The following is a 17,809-nucleotide window of genomic DNA, read 5'->3' as shown; positions in this document are numbered from 1 at the left end:
TCATGAAAACCAAGAAGGTAAAATTAGCCCAGAGGCTGCCGAGTAATTTATGCAGCCAGCAGCCCCGGGAGGGAGGGAAGGCCCCTGCTGCCAGCTCACTGTGGCCTCCTGGGGGCTGGTGGAGGCCTGTCTGGCCATCAGCAGCCTCTGCCTCTGGGGTCTTCTATTTCTGGACTCAGCCTCCAGAGGATTCCGGAACTTTCTCTGATTCAACCCCAACCCCAATTTTCCAACCCTTCAACAGATCCACGCATGCCACTGGGGAACTAGCTAACTGTCAGCGGGTGGCTGGGGAGACATGCCTGCCTTTCATCCTAACCTCAACTTAGGGAGACCATGTCACCTGTTTCACCAGTGAGGAAACTGAGGCTCAGAAAGGCCAGGTGGGTGGCCAGAGGTGAGTGGGAAAGCTCGTATTCAAACCCAGATCTCGCAGCCTCCAGAATCAGTGCTTGCCTCCCATGTGGGGGTACTGTCTGCTGAACCCCAGCTTCCCAGGGCCCACCCGGGGGAGTGCAGCGGTAGAGTTCCGTGGCGAGCCCCACCTCGCCCTGCCATGCGCTTCTCACCATCCCAGGACTGTTTGGGACTAGAACCTTGTCCTCGATTCCGAGTCCAGTTGTCCCCCAACTGACAAGGCTGAGAGTCCCCGGTAGCCTAGTGTCTTCAAAAGGGATTGAGACAATGCCAGTCTGGGCCCTACGGCATAAATCACACCCCTGAAAGGGAAGGGCAGAACAGCAGAGAGCCCCATGCTCCCACTTCACAGGGCTGTACGCCCAGGCCCAGAGAGGGGTAGGAACTTACTCAAGGCCACACAGCAGATCTACGGCAGATCCTGGGATGGATCCTGGCGTCTCCTGAGTCCCCCTACAGAGCGCCTACTGTCAGAGCTGTCCACATAGGGGGCACACCTGAATGGGGGCTCCTGCCACACAGGAGACCTCCAGGGGCCCCCGATCTGGCTCTGCCCCAGGCACCTGCCCCACTTTTGAAACCCACAGTGAGGAGCTGGAGGGGGCCCTCAGAAGGTGGTGGGTGAGGCCTGGAATCATGCTCCACACCTGTGGGAACCTGGGTGAGTCACCTCGCCTCCCGGAGCCTGGATGAAAGACAGGCACGGGGAAATGACAAGAAAAATGAGGGAGGGAGCTACCTGGCCAGCTGTGAGCGACCCACAGGAATGCAGAGGTCTGCACGCACCTGCTCACAGGGCTCGCTCACCCTCCGCCCCTCTGGCCCCCGGCTTTGCCCAGAGGAAGCCCAACGCCAGCCACGGGTGACACCCCACAGCCACGCATGCAGGCAGAACTTGCCTCCGACCCCCACCCCTCAAGTGAGACAGCTCAGAGCCGCACCCTGACTCCCAGGATGGTTCAGAGCCACTTGGAGGCACCGTCTGCCCAGAGGGACCACAGCCGCCATGGGCTGGCCCTGACCTCAGCTCTTAGAAACATCACCACGCAGTACTCTGCCCATCGACACTGGAGAAAAGGTGGCTGCCTCTTACTTTACTGCCACTTAGAGGGGCAGAGTCACTTGTCCAAAGCCTCACATCCATTCACGCGATTATTCCCAACAAATGCATACCGAGGCCCGCCATGGTCAGGCACCAGGAGAAGACAGGTGGGTGTCGCTCTCCCGGCTGTGAGAGGCCTTGTCCTGGTACAACGGGCAACTCTGAGCCACTCTGCTGGGATTCCAGTCTCAGCTTCACCCCCACCCGCCATGTGACCATGGGAAGTCACTTCTTTGTGCCTGTTTGCCCACTACATGGAGATAATACTGGTGTCTGCCTCCTGAGATTATTCCCAGGATTCAGTGAGATATTATGAGTCAAGACAGCATAGCACCTGGCACACAGTAAGTCCTCAACACATATGAACAGCTATTGTTGAGCCAGGACCCAGCCCATACTCCTCTTCTGACACTTAACTGTGCTCTTAACTCAAAGCTGGGCCAGCTCACCATCCTTGGTGTGACCGGCAACACGACTGCTGAAGGTCTACAGGGAGAATCAGGGAGTGGGTTCAAGTTTCCCGTCTGCCAGCCGCCAGCTCAGACCAGCCCCCTGCGCCTTTTGGAGCTTCCCTTCCTCCAGTCTTAAAATGCGCCGCATGATGGCTACTCTCCCGCCTCCCCGGAGAAGCACCCAGGCTCCCCACACCACAGGGCAGGCCCAGAGAGAAAGCTGCCTCCCCCCGCAGGGGCACGTGGCCTCAGCTGAAGCAGCCACTCTCTGTCCTGCCGTCTCTGGTTGCTGAGAGTGTTTGCGGCTGGTGCTGGGTAAAGGCCGGGCCCCGGGCCAGCGCTGGTGCTTCTCCTTCCAACCCTCTCTGCTCACTGACCACACTTGCCATGGACCAGAGGGCAAGAGGACAGGCAGGGCTGCCCCACTGGGCACCTTCTGCCAAAACCATCACACGGGGTGGCCTCATGAAAAAGAACTGAACAAGGAGCCAGTTGACCCGGGTATATTCCTTTAACCTGGCCAGCGCCTAACTGTGCGGCCTTGGGAAAGTCACTTGACATCTCTGGGCCTCTGTCTGCACATCTGCGAAATGGCCTTGACCAGGCTGCCTACTTCAGAGGGTGGCTGTGCAGAGCTGGTTAGATGGTGGCATAAAGATGGTTTTGAACCTAAAAGGAGGGGAGAGGGAAGGAGGTGTGAGAAAAAGAACAAAGGGGCCATCCTTTCCAGCACTAACTAGATGATGAGCTGCAGAGATTTACCCCAGGGGCTGAAAGGTAAACCCAGGCCTGGACCAGCCAGTGTGGTCCAGAGGGGCCCCAGGGCTCTCAAGGGAGAGCTTGGCCCCGGGTGGCTTTCTTCTCCTGCTCACCCTGCAGGCCAAGGGAGATCAAATCCCCGGCCACAACAGGCCCCATTGAGAGTCAGTAAATCTGCCCGAGGTATGGGGTTACATTACCAGGTTCTTGGCCACCATCACCAAGCAGAGGGTCAGGCTGACCTCCTTCCCTCCCCGTGGGCCTCGATCCAGAACCGACAGGGCCAAGCCCGGCAGAAATCTGATCGTCCGCTGCCTTCCCAGGCAGCAGCCTCCTCTGGGAAATCAGTGGACAGTGGGCTGAAGCTGAAGCAAAGGCTGGAGCCATCCCAGGCAGCCCACAGGGAACACAGGCCCTCTGCCCTCAGAGGTGGGTCTGGAGCTCACGCAGACAAGAGACCCCAGGATGATAACATTCTTGGGATTGTTACCAGCATCGTGCACATTATACATGTTAGTTTACTTGGTCCTCATGGAAGTGCTACACAGGCCACTGTTATCTCTGTTTTACAAAGGATGAAACTAGGCACAGAGAGGCTAAGTCAATTTCCCAGAAACACCAGGATCTGAACCAAGGCCTCTGGATTCCAAAGTTTACTTATCACAACAGCCACCAGAGACGGGAGGAGGCATTGAAAAACACACCTTTTGAGTAAGGGTAGAAAAACCCAAGTGTGAAAGAGAAAAGACTCCAGGGGCCATGGCTGTTGTTTCCAGCTCTCTGGGGACTGGTAGAGGGCAAGGGAGCAGATTTTCTCTCTGGCTAAAGAAGAGATGCAGGAATAGCTGGAGACCCTCAGGGAGACATTTGGTTCCGTGCAAAGCCCCAGTGGACAGATTTTAAATACTGCACAGCAATTTTTTGTGTGTACAAAAAATGCAACTGGATCCCATAACCCAGCAGCAGCACAAGAGTAAAATTAGAATTAAGCTAAATGTACAGCAGTAAGAGAATGGCTAGATAAATGATAATTCTCTCCACTGATACACTACTGTGTTCAGGTCAGCTCAGTCGCTCAGTCGGGTCCAACTCTTTGTGACCCCATGAACCGCAGCATGCCAGGGCTCCCTGTCCATCACCAACTCCCGGAGCTTACTCAAACTCATGTCCATCGAATCGGTGACGCCATCCAACCATCTCATCCTCTGTCATCTCCTTCTCCTCCTGCCTTCAATCTGTCCCAGCATCAGGGTCTTTTCCAATGATTTACTACTCATTGATTTACAATGATTTACAATATGATACTATTGTGTATCAGTTTAAAAAAAATAGATAAGAAAAGAAAAAAATTATGGTAAGCTCACTATGTAAAACTATGACTAGATTTCCTAGATTCAAAGTTAAGTGAGAAAAGCAATTTGCAGATGAAATCACTTGTTGAAATGTACATAAGCATGTACACGCACATACACATGCTATAATGGTACATATTCCTATAGGTTCTGTATGCAATGTACAGATGAAGATCTAGAAGGATATATACCAAAGTAGTAACAGTGATGATAAGCCCTGTGGAGGAGGAGGTTGGAATGCTATGGTGGAAATGCTATCAAGGAAAATCATGTTTTACTTTTTAAATAATACTTGATTTTTTTATAGCAAATATGTATCTCTATATCTTTTATATAATTGAACTTAGTAAAATAACGTAATAAAAATACAAGGAAATGTCTTGGGAACAGTGAGCTACTGGTCCCTGGATGTGTACAAGCCCATGCATAGGGGTGGAAGGATTTACCACAAGGATGGAGGGTTCCAGCCCTTCTGAACCTCACAGCCTCATTAGGGGATTCAGAGAAAAACGCTTACTGTCCCCGCATTGTGAATGGCTTTAAGGAAGCACAGAATCTCATGCCCTGGAGGAGGGAGAGGCTGGGAGTTGTGGACCCTCACGGTGACACCGCTGTGTCAGAGGCCCACAGGCCAGCTTCCGAGTGCACCTCCTGCCGCCCATCTCTCGCCCCTCCCCTGCCCCCGTAATGCCCAGTCCTGGCCCCTCTGTCCCAACAACCCCCAGCCCCCGGCCAGCATGTCTGGCATCAGGCCTAGACTCCCAGGGTTGGGGCTGTGTCTTTGGGAAGACCTCACACTGGGGGCAGGAATTCAGGAAGGAAGGAGAAAGTAGATGCACAACCCTTACAGGGCTGAATGCACCAGACTGTGAACTGAGCCCAGACAGGGACCCAGGCCACACGAAGAGCCCCACCGTATCCAACAGCCTGAGCCCCAGCGCGGGCCAGAGCCCTAGTCCTGGTCAGGCACCCAGCTCCTGACACTACAACAAGCCAAGATCAATGATGCTCTGACCTTCAGGACAGCTACAGGGCCAAGAAAAGAGCCAGGATCGACTCCCCTGGTGGTCCAGTGGCTAAGAAGCCATGCCTCTAAGGCAGGGGGCCCAGGGTTCCATCCCTGGTCAGGGAACTAGGTCCCACATGCCACAACTAAAGATCCCACATGCCACAGCCACGACCTGGCACTGCCAAGTAAATAAACACATATTTTAAAAAGAAAAGAGCTGAGAGGTATGAGTCCAAGTTCCAGCTCTGCCCCTGACTTCCTGAAAGACTGTAACACAGTCACTGAACCCTATGGAGCCTCAACCCCCTCATCCACAAGATGGGCTCACGGTATCCACCTCCCAAGCCTACCGTGAAGATGAAGTGAGACGTCATCCATGTAGCTCCTTTGTAAACCATACAGACTCCCCAGAAAACACAAGGCCTCATCAGTACCATGTATGAGAAAAGGAGGCGGCCACACCTGAGGGCCAAAAGCAGTCACGCTTGCTGCAAGACACGCGCGAGTCCATCCAAAAGGGCAAAGGAGACTTTCTGGGCTACTGTCCTTGACCGAGGGCCAGAGTGCTCGGGGGGCGGGGCAGGCAGGGAGCCGCCGAGAAGTGCCAGGGGGGAGTTTGGTTTGTACCTGAAGGTGGGGAAGGGGACCCTGGGAGACGGGCCAGCAAGTCCTGGCCTCACCAGCCCAGGGGGCCGGAGCAGGGGCGGATGACAGAGCTACAGGGAGGCTGGAGGGAGAAACAGCAAGGCTCAGTCCCTGCCAGAGGAGGCTGGAGCAGAGGGCCGGCCTTGGAGGACCGCACCTGGGAAGGAAGGCCACAAAGCCCATGAAGAACAGGCTCAGAGGGGCGTCTATGAGGAGAGGGGCAGCCAAGAAGCAAGACGGTGCCACCCACTGCTCACAGTGAGAAGCGCCAGCTCTGGGAGAGGCCGGGGCAGCAGGACGAAGGCTGGAGGGCGGGAGCCGGGGAGTCCAGCTGCCCCAGAGCCCTCTCCTGCCACGGGAGAGGCAAGCCTCCAAGCACCACCAGAGTGAAAGTGAAGTTGCTCAGTCATCTCCGACTCTTTGCGACCCCATGGACTGTAGCCCTCAGGTTCCTCTGTCCATGGGATTTTTCCAGGCAAGAGTACTGGAGTGGGTTGCCATTTCCTTCTCCAGGGGATCCTCCCAACCCAGGGATCGAACTCTGGTCTCCCCCACTGTAGGCATATGCTTTTTAGCATCTGAGCCACCAGGGAAGTCCCTTCCAGCACCACCAAGGCCACGGTCAAAACCAAAGCACCCCAGTGACTCCTGCCAATGCCTGCTGGACTCCCCGCTGAATGGCAGCCAGACAGGCCTGCTGAGTGGGGCCCTACCGCCAACAGGGAGCTGCAGGGAGGGAGCCAGAGCCTGCGCCACCCCGCTTGGGGCCCCGAGGAGGAGAGTGTAGGTGGGGCGGGCGGGGGCGGTCCTCCCCGCAGCTCCCTGGTGGGGAGGACCTGTGGCCACATGCAGGCCCGGGAGCACCACAGTCTGTTCCCAGGGGCCCCGGGACAGGGCAGTTACCTCCTCTCGGGACAGGAGGCTCGGCCACAGCAGGAACTCTGCCGCCCCACAAACGCACTGTCTGCTCCCGGGAGCTGGCCTCATGGGGACATCCACCCTGCTTCGCCACCTCCATCAAGCGTCCAGCCCTCAGGCCTCAAAAGCAGGCCTCGGCTCAGCTCTGGCCCATCAGAGAGGGCTCATGCAGGAAGCAGCTTCAGGCTGTCGTCCACGGCTCACCTCTTAAGGGAACCCCAGGCTCCCAGGGCCTGGCCAAGCCCCCAAACTCAGCCCCGGGCCTCAGGCCTTCCCCCTCCCAAACACGGCCCTGGACTCCTACAGGCGGCCGACACACCCCGTGAGCTCGCAGCACTGGCAGCTTAGGGCAGAGGTGGCACAAAAGGGTTCTGCCACAGCCATCCAACCACACCAGATGCCCACCCACTGACCAGGACAGCCTGGGAAGGCCCGCCCCTCACACCGGAGAACGGCCTGCCTGTCCAGCCCGGACTGACTCCTGGAGCAACCAGACACCAGCCAGACTCTCAAGTCTGCTTTCCAGCCCCTCACCCAACTGGAGACCATAAGGCAGCCTCCCTCAGGGCCGAAGACCAAAGGGAACTCCCGCACGGAGGGCCCCTTCGGTCCTTAAAGCGCCCACGCAGCTGCGATCTTATCCGCCGCCTCACAACCTCTGACCCCAGGCCAGGCTTGAGGTCTCAACTCCTTAGTCGAGCATTCAAGGCTTTCCTGGGCTGGCTCTGACCTGCTTCTCCAGGGCCCGTCCACCACCTCTTCTCCAAACGCCCTGATCACCTGCCATGCCCTGAATCCTCAGATCCTCCCGTCGCCTGCCTTTGCATATACTGTTCCCGGCGCCAACAACGTCCTTCCCTCTTCCCCCACCTGGCAAACTCCTACTCCTCCTTCAAGGTCCAGCTCAACAGCACTTCTGGGAAGCCTAGCCCCTCCTCTCCCTCCCCCCGCCACCAAGGCAGAATACTTGCTCCCTTCCCCACCTTGCCTCTGAACAGCCGGGCACTTCCTACCTTCAATCACAGTTAGGATCTGGGCCAGAGCTGCTCAAGCTATTTATGGTAAAGAACCTTTTTTTTTTTTAAGTTTTCCAGTCTGTTGCCAACTGATGCTTTTGTAAATTACAATAAAAAAATGATGCAGCAGTGTCAAGTTGCGATATGAGTTTCTCAGCACTCACTCTAAGGTCTGCACGTACCGTGCTATGGGCCAGTAACAGGAAACTTGTGGATGGGCAGTAGTTTGTGGACCACCCTCTCCCTGGCCCTGGGGGACTCTGCCCCTGGTGTTCCTAGTGCAGGGCCCATCCAAATTAGGTTTATGTTTGGACCTCCAGAGCCCAAAGGGGTGCTCCCTGGACACGTGCCGACCCAAGTGCTGCATGGGAAGGTCCCAGCAACCCAGGAACAAGGACAGCACCTGCGCCAGACACCCCCATTTCTCAGGTGAGCACGCAGAAGCACAGAGCCGGGAACTGGCCTGATGTCACTACTGGTCCATGTTGTTGTACTACCCGGCATCACAGGGCACACTTCTGGAGTCTGCAAGTCCCTCCCAGCACAGGCTCCTGACAACAGTTCCCACTGCAGTAACAGTGAGGCAGCCCCTCAGAGCGATGAAGAGTTCGGCCTCTGGAATCAGACCTAACCTGGGTTCAAATCCCGGCTCAGCTTTTACTAGCTGTGTGACCTTGGGTAAGTCACCTCACGTCTCTGGGCCTCAATCTTTCCTCTGTAAACTGAGGCTAATAAGACAATTTGGGCAGCACCCTGTTTCAGGCAGGGCCCATACACACCTATAAGCCTCATTCAGGTTTGGCTGTTACTGATGTTTATAAAGGGCTTCCCCAGCGGCTCAGTGGGTAAGAATCTCCCTGCAATGCAGGAGCCGCAGGAGATGTGGGTTCGATCCCTGGTTCAGGAGGATTCCCTGGAGAAAGGCACGGCAATTCACTCCAGTATCCTTGCCTGGGAAATCCCATGGACAGAGGAGCCTGGCAGGCTACAGTCTGTGGGGTTGCAAAGAGTCTGAACACACTGAAGCAACTTGGCACACATGCCCGCACAAAGTTTATAAAAGACCTGGGATGGCCCAGTCCAAAATTCTGACCTGGATCTTCCCTTTCTGCTAATCCTCCCTTTGCAACACCCAACATCTCGTGGAGGTAAATTCTGCTCAGTTGCTGAGTTGGCTGATTTCCTCTGCAGACCCCATTACCCTGCCCTCCCCTACCCCAGGCTAAGGGGCTTCTGCCTTATGACACCTTCCGCCTCTGAATCTCTTCACCTCCTCCCCAGATATCAGCCCCCTCTGACTCTTCCTCTGGGACACAGCTGGTCTGAGGAAAGGCCTTAGCCCACCCCAGGAAAAGCTCCGTTTGGTGGGGTTGGAGCAGTGAAGTGCTGGGTTGTGTGGTTGAGTGGGGTCCCAGCCTTCAACCCCTCCCTCACCCACCCAGAGCCCACCCACCCTGTACCTTGGGCCACGACAATGCTGAGTCCAGCCCGGCCGGGTCCCAGTCAGCTGCCCCTATGAGAGGCTCACTCCCTGCTGAGGCCGTGGGTTGGGTGGGCCACTCCCCATGCCCCACAGCCATCCTGGAGCCTCCCAAGCCGGTCATGTCCATCCCCTGGGCATCGGGCAGGAGGATCCCTCCCTGGCCCTCAGCACTTTTCCTTGGGGAAAGTATGAGATAGTGAGAGAAGCTGCTCTGGGGAAGCTGACATCGTGGGGGTGGTTCCATATATACTTGCTCAGTGACGTCCACAGCAGCCCAGCCCAAGACAAGCTGATAGCCTGCCTGCTGATCCCTCTCGCCCCCAACCCTGCCTGGAAGAAGCAGTCTACCGGTCAGCACATCTCTGACCACCCCCGTTCCTTCACACACATCACCTGGGGTGATGCCTCGGTCCCCCCCCCGGAATGGGGCAAGCTCCAGCCACCGCAGATATGTAAGCAGGGGCCAGACAGGCTGCCCTTTGGGAAGGATTGGGCCAAATGCTCTCAGAGGCCCCCTTGTGCTCTGATTCCAGGAAGTGGAGGTCTGGGGTGCAGAGGAAGAGATGCTAGATTTGGAGTTAGACTGTTAGCTTGGTCGCTCCCTAAGTTGTAGGACCTCCAGCAAGCTACTTCCTGTCTCTGAGCCTCAGTTTTCTCAATTATAAACTGGGCGTTGTGAGAGTGGTTCTGCTGGCCTCGGAGGCTAACGATAAAGGATGTGGGACAAGTGTGAAGTCGGGGAGAGATCTGGGTTGCCCTTATGGGTCAGGTTGAGGGATGCACAAGAGGTGGGAAGGGAAAGCCCTAGAATACACCGAAGGCTCCAGAGGCCCAGGGGTGCCTCACTTTGCAAACAGGGTTCCCATCCCTCAGCATCCACCCTGACCTGGGGCTGATACTGGGGAGCAAGCCAGCGAGAGGCCCTCTGTTCTTCTCCACCTCTGCTCCCCTCACCCACAGTCGTTTCACTGGAGGCTCTTAGCTGGTCCAGATGTACCAGTAAGATCTGATTCATGAGGTTCCTGAGTGGGGAGAGGGTCCCAAAACCAAGGGCTTATAATCAAATCCTGAGTTGAAAGCACCCAGGGGCCCTGCAGGGAAACTGTGAAACTGAAAGTCGCTCAGCCGTGTCCGACTCTTCGTGACCCCAGGGTCTGTAACCTGCCAGACTCCTCTGGCCATGGAATTCTCCAGGCCAGAATACTGGAGTGGGTAGCCTTTCCCTTCTCCAGGGGATTTTCCCAACCCAGAGTTTGAACCCAAGTCTCCCGCATTACAGGCAGGTTCTTTACCATCTGAGCCACCAAAGGGCTTATAATCAAATCCTGGGGTGAAAGCACTGAGGGGCCCTGCAGGGAACTGTTACATAACACAAGGAGGTGGCCCCTAAAGTCTCCTTTGTTAAGGTTGGCTTCTTCAGGCGATTGGGAAGACCAGATGATGGCTGTGTGATCTGAAGCTAGTCACTTACCCTCTCTGAACCCAAGTTTCCTCATCCAGAAATGGATGAGGAAGAGGCCTTAGGGGGCCGATGTCAAGTGCCCTGATGCTCAATACATGGTCCTCTTAAAATGTGGTCCTGAAAAAACACGGAGGAAAGAGTTTTCCTCCACAGCAGGTAACGTGGGACTGACATTACCATCTCCATTTACAGCAAGGGAGACTGAGGCCCAAACATGTTTGGCTTTGAATACAAGCCCGTGGGGGAGTATAAGTGTCTGAAGGTCTGGCCAGGTCACCTTTGTTTAAGTAGAGACCACTGTGACTATTCACCCTCCCATCTCCGGGCAGCGCCGTCCCTGGCAAGTGGCAGAAGATTATATCGGTGCCCTGGGAGATATATCGTGACCTGCGGTCACGACCTCACGCCCAAGGAGTGGCCCCCCCAGAGCTGGCCCTGTGCTGCATCGGGGCTTGGTGCTCCTTCCCGGGGAGCTCTGTGAGGCCAGCACCATTATCACCCCGACTGTGCGGATGAGGAGACACGCAGCCGCAAAAGGGGCAGCCTCTTACCTGCATCTCCCAGCTGCCGAGAGCAGGGCAGGGCTGGAGCTGAGGCCACGCCCCCTCCAGGGCGCCCCGCCCACACACCCGCTCTCCATCCCACCCCGCTGCCAAGAGGCCAGCCCAAGGGACTTTGCCTCATCTTATCTAGGGGTGCCATGGCTACTCAGAAGTGAAGTCAGACACACTCCAGGAAGCCTGCAGCCCCCAGAACTGTGCTCCAACCTGACTGCACTGAGTCTCAGCGCGCAGGGCCAAGTCCTCTCCCCCCGCTCCCACCCTCCCTTTTGGAAGGGCCTCCACCATGCCCTCATCCTCACCCTCTGCTACCCTGACGCTGTGACAGCCTCCTAACCGGCCTCCCTGCCTCCAGCCTCACACCCAAGCTGCCGCTGCTGCTGACGACCGGGACCTGGGTCTGCTCTCCATGTCAGCTTTCTCCTCATAAAACCTTCTGTGGCTCCCAGAGGCCCCACAGACAGAGTATAAACTCCTCTGCGGAGCGGTCATAACCTTTTTACAATCTGCCTGGGATAGAGTCTCCGTGTTAGGTGGGAGGGATCAGGAGCTAGGAGACCTGGGTTCAAATCCCAATGGTGTTGCTAACCAAATGGGGAACCTTGGGCAAGTTAGTCCACCTCTCTGAGCCTTGCGCTCCTAAAGGGAAATAATAGCACCAGTCTCAGGGTGCTGCTGGGAAGATGACATAGAAAACACATCATGAAGGACTTTGCATATATTAATAGTAAGTGCTCCATTAATTCATTCATTCCACAAATACCAGGCCTTATGACGTGCCATGCACTATTCTTGCAGCCCTGAACAAAACTGACAAAACTCCCCCCTTCTCTGGGAACTTACAGTAAAATTAAGGGAGGCAGCCAAAACCAACATAAATAAGTAAAACACAAGGCATGTTATACATGCTGTGTGCTATGGAGAAAAAAAAAGGCAGGGAAACAGCAGGATAAGGGGACAGGGGTTGCGATTTTAAATAAGAAAGTACCCAAGAGAAGGTGACATTTGAGCAAATCCCAACGGAGGTGAGAGAGCCTACCATGGAGATAATGAGTAAGTGTTACAGCAGTGGGAACAACCACTGCAAAGGCCCTGAGGCAGGATCAGACTGGTGTGTTAGTCATATCACTATTATCATCACTATCATTTCTTTCCGGTTTCATTTCCCTTCACCTCCTCCCTTTCCTGCCCCCTTCAGCCAAATGAACTACCAGAGCCTCCCCAAGCCCTTCTGCATGCACATGCCTTTGTACAAGCCACACTCCATGCTGGAATGCCTTCCTTTCTCTCCAACTCCTACTCATCCTTCAAAACCAAGCTGAAAGGCTGCCTCCTCAGGGAAGCTTTCCTTGACTTAGAGTCCATGGCCCACTCTCTTGTCTCCCTCTGCTGTACCCTGAAACTGTCTGGTTAACTGGTCAGTGAGTTCTGGAGGGATAAGGACCAGCTTTTGCATTGCACCCCTAAGCGCAGCACAGTGCCTGGTTGTGTGCACTGACCATCCGATGAACGAAGGAAGAGCCGAAGGATGCCTCAGGCCTCCCCCCTTACAGAGCCTTAGCCCTGGGCATGCCACCACGAATGACCGCCCCTGTGAATGCTGGCCTTTTCAACGCAGATATAAATCTGCAATATGAAACAGGCTTTTTAAAAATAACAGCACATTTTTCTTTTTTCTTCATTGTTTTTTTTTCTTTCTGCACAGCTTATTTTTCCGGTGCAGCCCTGGACCAGCTGTAGGGAAGTCCCTCCCAGGCCCACTCTAAGAACACAGGGTTCTGGGGCCTCTAAGGACTCCTAGGCCCCAAGAAGGATGGAGGAGGCACCAGATGGTTCTAGACAAGCCCTGGCACCAAAGACTACCAGGCACCTCTGAGCCAAGAACCTTTCTGCTCAAATGCGATGTTAGGTGGGTTACGTCCGGGAAAACTTATAGCCCCATGTGACTTTTCCAAAGCGGCTTCTCCTTGATGGGTCTGGAATTCTCTGCCCTCACTCTAAGAGGGCATACTAGGGAGATGGCATCAGATCCAGGGTTCCAATCCTGGCTACATCATTGTGTAGCCCTGGATCCTTTCCATCACCTCTTGGGGACTTGGTTTCCCCATCTGTGAAATGGAAATAACAACCCCTATCTCTGTTTTCTGCATATGGTACGTGACATGCTTAGGCCCATACCTAGGACACAGTAAGCATTCAGTAAACATTAGCTGCCTTCATCACCATGACCTTCATTTTCACCATCCCTGGATCTCTCATTGTGCAGTTCCTCCACTAAATCATATATTCTCCAGATCAGAGACCTCAACAATCTACTAAATCTCATCTTCTTGGCCCTCCTGGAATTTTCTCTCATATATCCCAGAAACACAGTCTTTCTGGGGGAATGAACACCTGTAAACATGGGAAGCTTGGTATCCGTTCTCTACAGGCCAATCACTTTGCCTGCCACACCTGACACCTCCTTCCTGCTGGACCTACCTGCCCACACCCCAGGGGGACAGCGTTGATAATGAATCCTGTCCTTAGCTCCCAGCACACCATGAGCCTGCAGCTGGTGCTCAGAGATTCATCAGAAGGTATTTACTGAGCAGCTCATGTGCATGGACGCTGAAGGTACAGTGGCATGTGCACGCCAAACCAGGCCCTGCCCTCACAGAGCTGACGGTAGATGAAAGAGTAAGACTGCAGTCAATGTTGTTCTCGTCCAATCGCTAAATTGTGTGTTTTGAGACCCGATGGACTGTAGCCCGCCAGGCTCCTCTGTCCATGGGATTTCCCAGGCAAGAATACTGGAGTGGGTTGCATTTCCTTCTCCAGGGGATCTTCCCAACCCTGGGGTTGAATCTGAGTCTCCTGCAACGTCAGGTGGGTTCCTTACCACTGAGCCACCAGGGAAGCCTGCAATCTGTAAATACACCAATAAATGTAAAACCACCACTGAGACGAGTGCTATAAAGGAAAGGTACACGGGCCGTGAGAGATTGCAGTGGAGGGCTTGCCCTAACCAGGGAGGGCTTCCCTGAGCAGGCGATGCTGAAGCTGAAAGATGAAGGATGAGGAGACCTGCACAGCTGAAATGGAATGCATGGCCAGGGCAGAGGAAACGTGAGTAAAGTACTACGTGAGGCTGAACATGATAAATGGAGGGGTTCAAGATGGTGTCCCCATGGGGTCTGAAGGGCAACTGAAGGATTCCAGAAGGCTTTTCAGGCAGGGGTTGACAGACTCAGATTTATTTGTCAAAAAGATCACCCTGGCCACTGAGGAGGAGCTTTTCCAAGCCTGTGTGTGTGTACTCATCTCTGCCTAGAATGCTCCCCCAGTCTCTGTATCAGTCAGGACAGGCTAGGTTATGCTGCAGTAACAAACAACCCCCAAATCTAAGTGGCTTGAAAGAACAAAGGCTTAACCATCACTCATGCTGCACGTCCATCAAGGGGCACCGAGGGGCTCCACTCAGGGAGAGACACGGGGACCCAGGCCAGCAGAAGCAGCCACCAACCCTACCTCCTGCCAGATGCCACACCACAGGGAAAGAGCACTCAGGAGGGCCTCACGCCAGCAACCAGATGCCCTGGACCAGAAGTGGCATGGGCCACTGTAGTTCACAACTCACCGGCCAGTCACACAGCCCCGCCCAGCACAAGGGGAGCTGCAGTCAGTCCTACACGCGCCTGCCTGGAGGAACTGGAAATATTTAGGGTGTGGCATTAAGCACCACCAGATACTCACTCCATCTTGCTGTCCCCCAACCTTAACTCATGCATTAGATCACAACTGGTTCAGTATTCCAGAAGGAGGGACCGACATGTGCAGGGGAGAACAGAGAGATCTAGGGAAGATGGAAGACGAAGCCGAGGAAAGGACAGGGCTCACATCACTCAGAGGCTTGTAAACCGTGGGAACAATTTGGTTCTTTATCTCACAAGTACTGTGAAGACTTCAATGCTTTATGCAGAAATGGGGAGTCTGTTGTGAGCTTCTTGGGAACAGATCACTCTGCCACCCTAAGACTGACGTGGAGGGGAGGTCACAGGTGGAGCTAGGGGGCTCGTGCTATTGTCTTGGGAATAGACAGCAGTGTTTGACCAAAATGCTAGGGAAGAGAAGACAGAGAGAAGTGGATGGATTCAATTTAATAAGCTGAAGTTCCCTAGATCTGGAGATACAGTGGATTGCAGTGTGGGAACGGAGACAGCAAGGTTTCTGCCTTAGGGACTAGCAAGATGGGGTAGCCTTGGCTAAGATGAGAGCCCTGGAGGTGGTTTAGGGAAGAAAATGATGGAACAGCCTCGGACTCTGTGTGTGGGTCATAACTATGAGACAGTCAAGAGAACGAGCAGAGGAGGCAGCTGAATAAACAGGAATGACTCCTGCCTACTCATCCAGTGGTCTTCACTTCCTTCACACTTGCCAAGAACTTAGAACCAGGGGAACTCCCCCTCCCCCCATTTAAGTCCAGGTGAGGAAAGATTCAGAAGCTAGAAGTCTTACTTGACACCAGAGACAACAAATTTATGAAACACATCAATGCAAAAGGTCAAGAGGACAGAACTGTAACTCAGGTCGGAGTAGTATGTAAGTGACAGCTGTGAGGGTTGATGAAGGACCCCTGGGGCCAGTGAGGGGAGCCCCCCATCTCTGAGCAGTCATTAGGGTAGGCAGCATGGATTCTGCCTCAGTTGCCCCTTGGAGGCCCCACCAAGTTTGGGACTGAATGGACCCGGGTGGGGCTTGTTGGGCAATTCTGATATTCCCTGGAGAGTGTTCTGCAATAATCCCAGGAAGAAAAATACTTCTTAACTCACTGTGGGCTGAGGGCTAGGCACTGTCTCTGTGCTGTCTCATTTCATCTCACAACCGCCTGCCCAGACAGGCTTTGTTGGCCTACTTTAGGGATGGAGGAGCAAGATCCAAGAGGTCAAAGGTAACCGTGTCAAGTCCAAAGTCCCAGATCAGTATGAAGGGGAAGGACTCCAATGGAGAAGCCCTTTTTCATTAAACTAAAGCAACCAGCCTGGGCTCTATTCCAGAGAGGAAGGTTTACAGACAGGTGCCTACAGAGGACTCTGCTCACCCACCTCTGAGAAAGTCAGTGAGCAAAAATAATGCCCCACTCTCCAGGGAAGGAAAGTTACATCTGCCCCATGGATCTCATAACCCCAACCCCTTCCTTTCTCTCAAGGGGAAATGAGGGCGAAGGACAGCTTGGGTGCCACAGGCATCATGCTTCATGGAAAATTCTTTTGCTACAGCACAAACAGAACCCCCAGTTAATAGGTTTACAGGCATCAAGAGTCCTGTCTCATTCTTCCCCCTGTCCCCGGGGACAAAGAGCTGGGTGTGTTTCCTTTCAGCCACTCTAAATTATATACAACAGCGTTACTCCACATGAAACAAGCATCTGAGAAAGAAGAGAGGTTTAACATTTTTCTCCCTGAAGTCCCAGCCCATCCCGAGGGTGGTCTAAGCCCCTATCGCCCAATACCACCCCGTACAAGACACGAGCAACTTTTAAACCAGCACCGACCAGCGCTCAAGACATTCTGTATTCTCCTTGCAGTCACTTGCCTGGGGCGTGCTGGCCTTGACCGGAGAAAGGTCATCGGCCGCCAAGTGCCTGCAGAGGAGACTACCTTGGGGATTGCGGAGGGGCGGGGGGCGGGGGGGGGGAGTTGGAATGGAGGCTACACTCCGGAGAGATTTCCCAAAGAGTCTATACCGCACCTGGGAAGCGAAATGTGTTAAAAGAAATGGCCCCCGGAGCGACCACGTTTACCAGGTAATCGTGCACGCGTTGCAAAGAGGGCCCCCACCGCACCCCAGCAGGAGTCGTGCCTCCCACGTCCGCGGCAACCCCAGTGGCCGAGCCCAAAGCGCGCCACCCACCCCCACCGCCCCCCGAGAACTAGGCCAGCGGTAGCGGCGAGCCGTCCAGCCAGCAGGCGCCCCGCCCCGCCCGTGTCTCCGCGTTCTCAGGCCGAACGCCCGGGGCCCGGGCGGCCGCTGCCATTGGTCGGCGGCCACGTCCGTCAGCGGGCGGCACGCCGGCGCAGAGCAAAGGCTACATTGTAACCAGGCGAGCGAGCAAGCGAGCGGGGCGCGGGCGGGGAGGAAGGAGGCGGAGGGGCGGCCCCCGAGTCCCGCAGCGGCGGCGGCGGCGGCAGCTACCTGCCGAAGGGTTAACCCACCTCGGGCCGGGGCGAGCCGCACCCCCACCGCCACCACCACCCCGCTCCTGCGCCGCCCGGACCCCCCCGCGCCGCGGGCGCTGCACCCCCCGGCCGCCCGCCGCCCCCGCGGCCGCTCGCAGCCCCTGCCCCGGCGGCCCCCCGGCGCGCGCGTGCGCGCGCTGGCAAACTGCCGAGCGCTTTCCGAAGCCATTTTCAATGGCCACAGTGGCTACCGGGGCTGACTCACCTTCCCGGGAGCGCCGCGGCGGCCGCGGGGCCCGGGCGGCGCGGGCGGGCCCGGGCGGGCGGCTCGGCGGAGGCGGCGCGGCCCCGGCTGGCGGCCCCCGCGGCGGGAGCGGCCGCGCTGCGGGCGCGCTGGGCCCCGGCAAAGTTTCAGCGCCAGCCTCGGCGCGGCGGCGGCGGCGGCGACTCGCTGCTGCTCTCCTCCCCTGCTTTGA

At 55.7% G+C, this 17,809-nt stretch overlaps 1 protein-coding gene across 1 annotated transcript in view; it reads right to left on the bottom strand.

Annotated features, from left to right (window-relative positions):
* The window catches only part of PRDM11 (PR/SET domain 11), a 94,365-nt gene extending 76,557 nt beyond the window's left edge, over positions 1 to 17,808 (bottom strand). The window contains exon 1 of the mRNA XM_043910096.1: positions 17,599 to 17,808. The gene's annotated coding sequence lies outside the window, so the exon portion shown is untranslated. The remainder of the gene's footprint in view (positions 1 to 17,598) is intronic.
* Position 17,809: the final 1 nt, after the last annotated feature.

The sequence above is a fragment of the Cervus elaphus genome, chromosome 1 (assembly GCF_910594005.1).
Source record: "Cervus elaphus chromosome 1, mCerEla1.1, whole genome shotgun sequence".
NCBI classification, from domain to species: domain Eukaryota; kingdom Metazoa; phylum Chordata; class Mammalia; order Artiodactyla; family Cervidae; genus Cervus; species Cervus elaphus.
The sequence above is the reverse complement of the archived record's forward strand: the minus strand, read 5'-3'. Positions and strand labels throughout refer to the sequence as shown.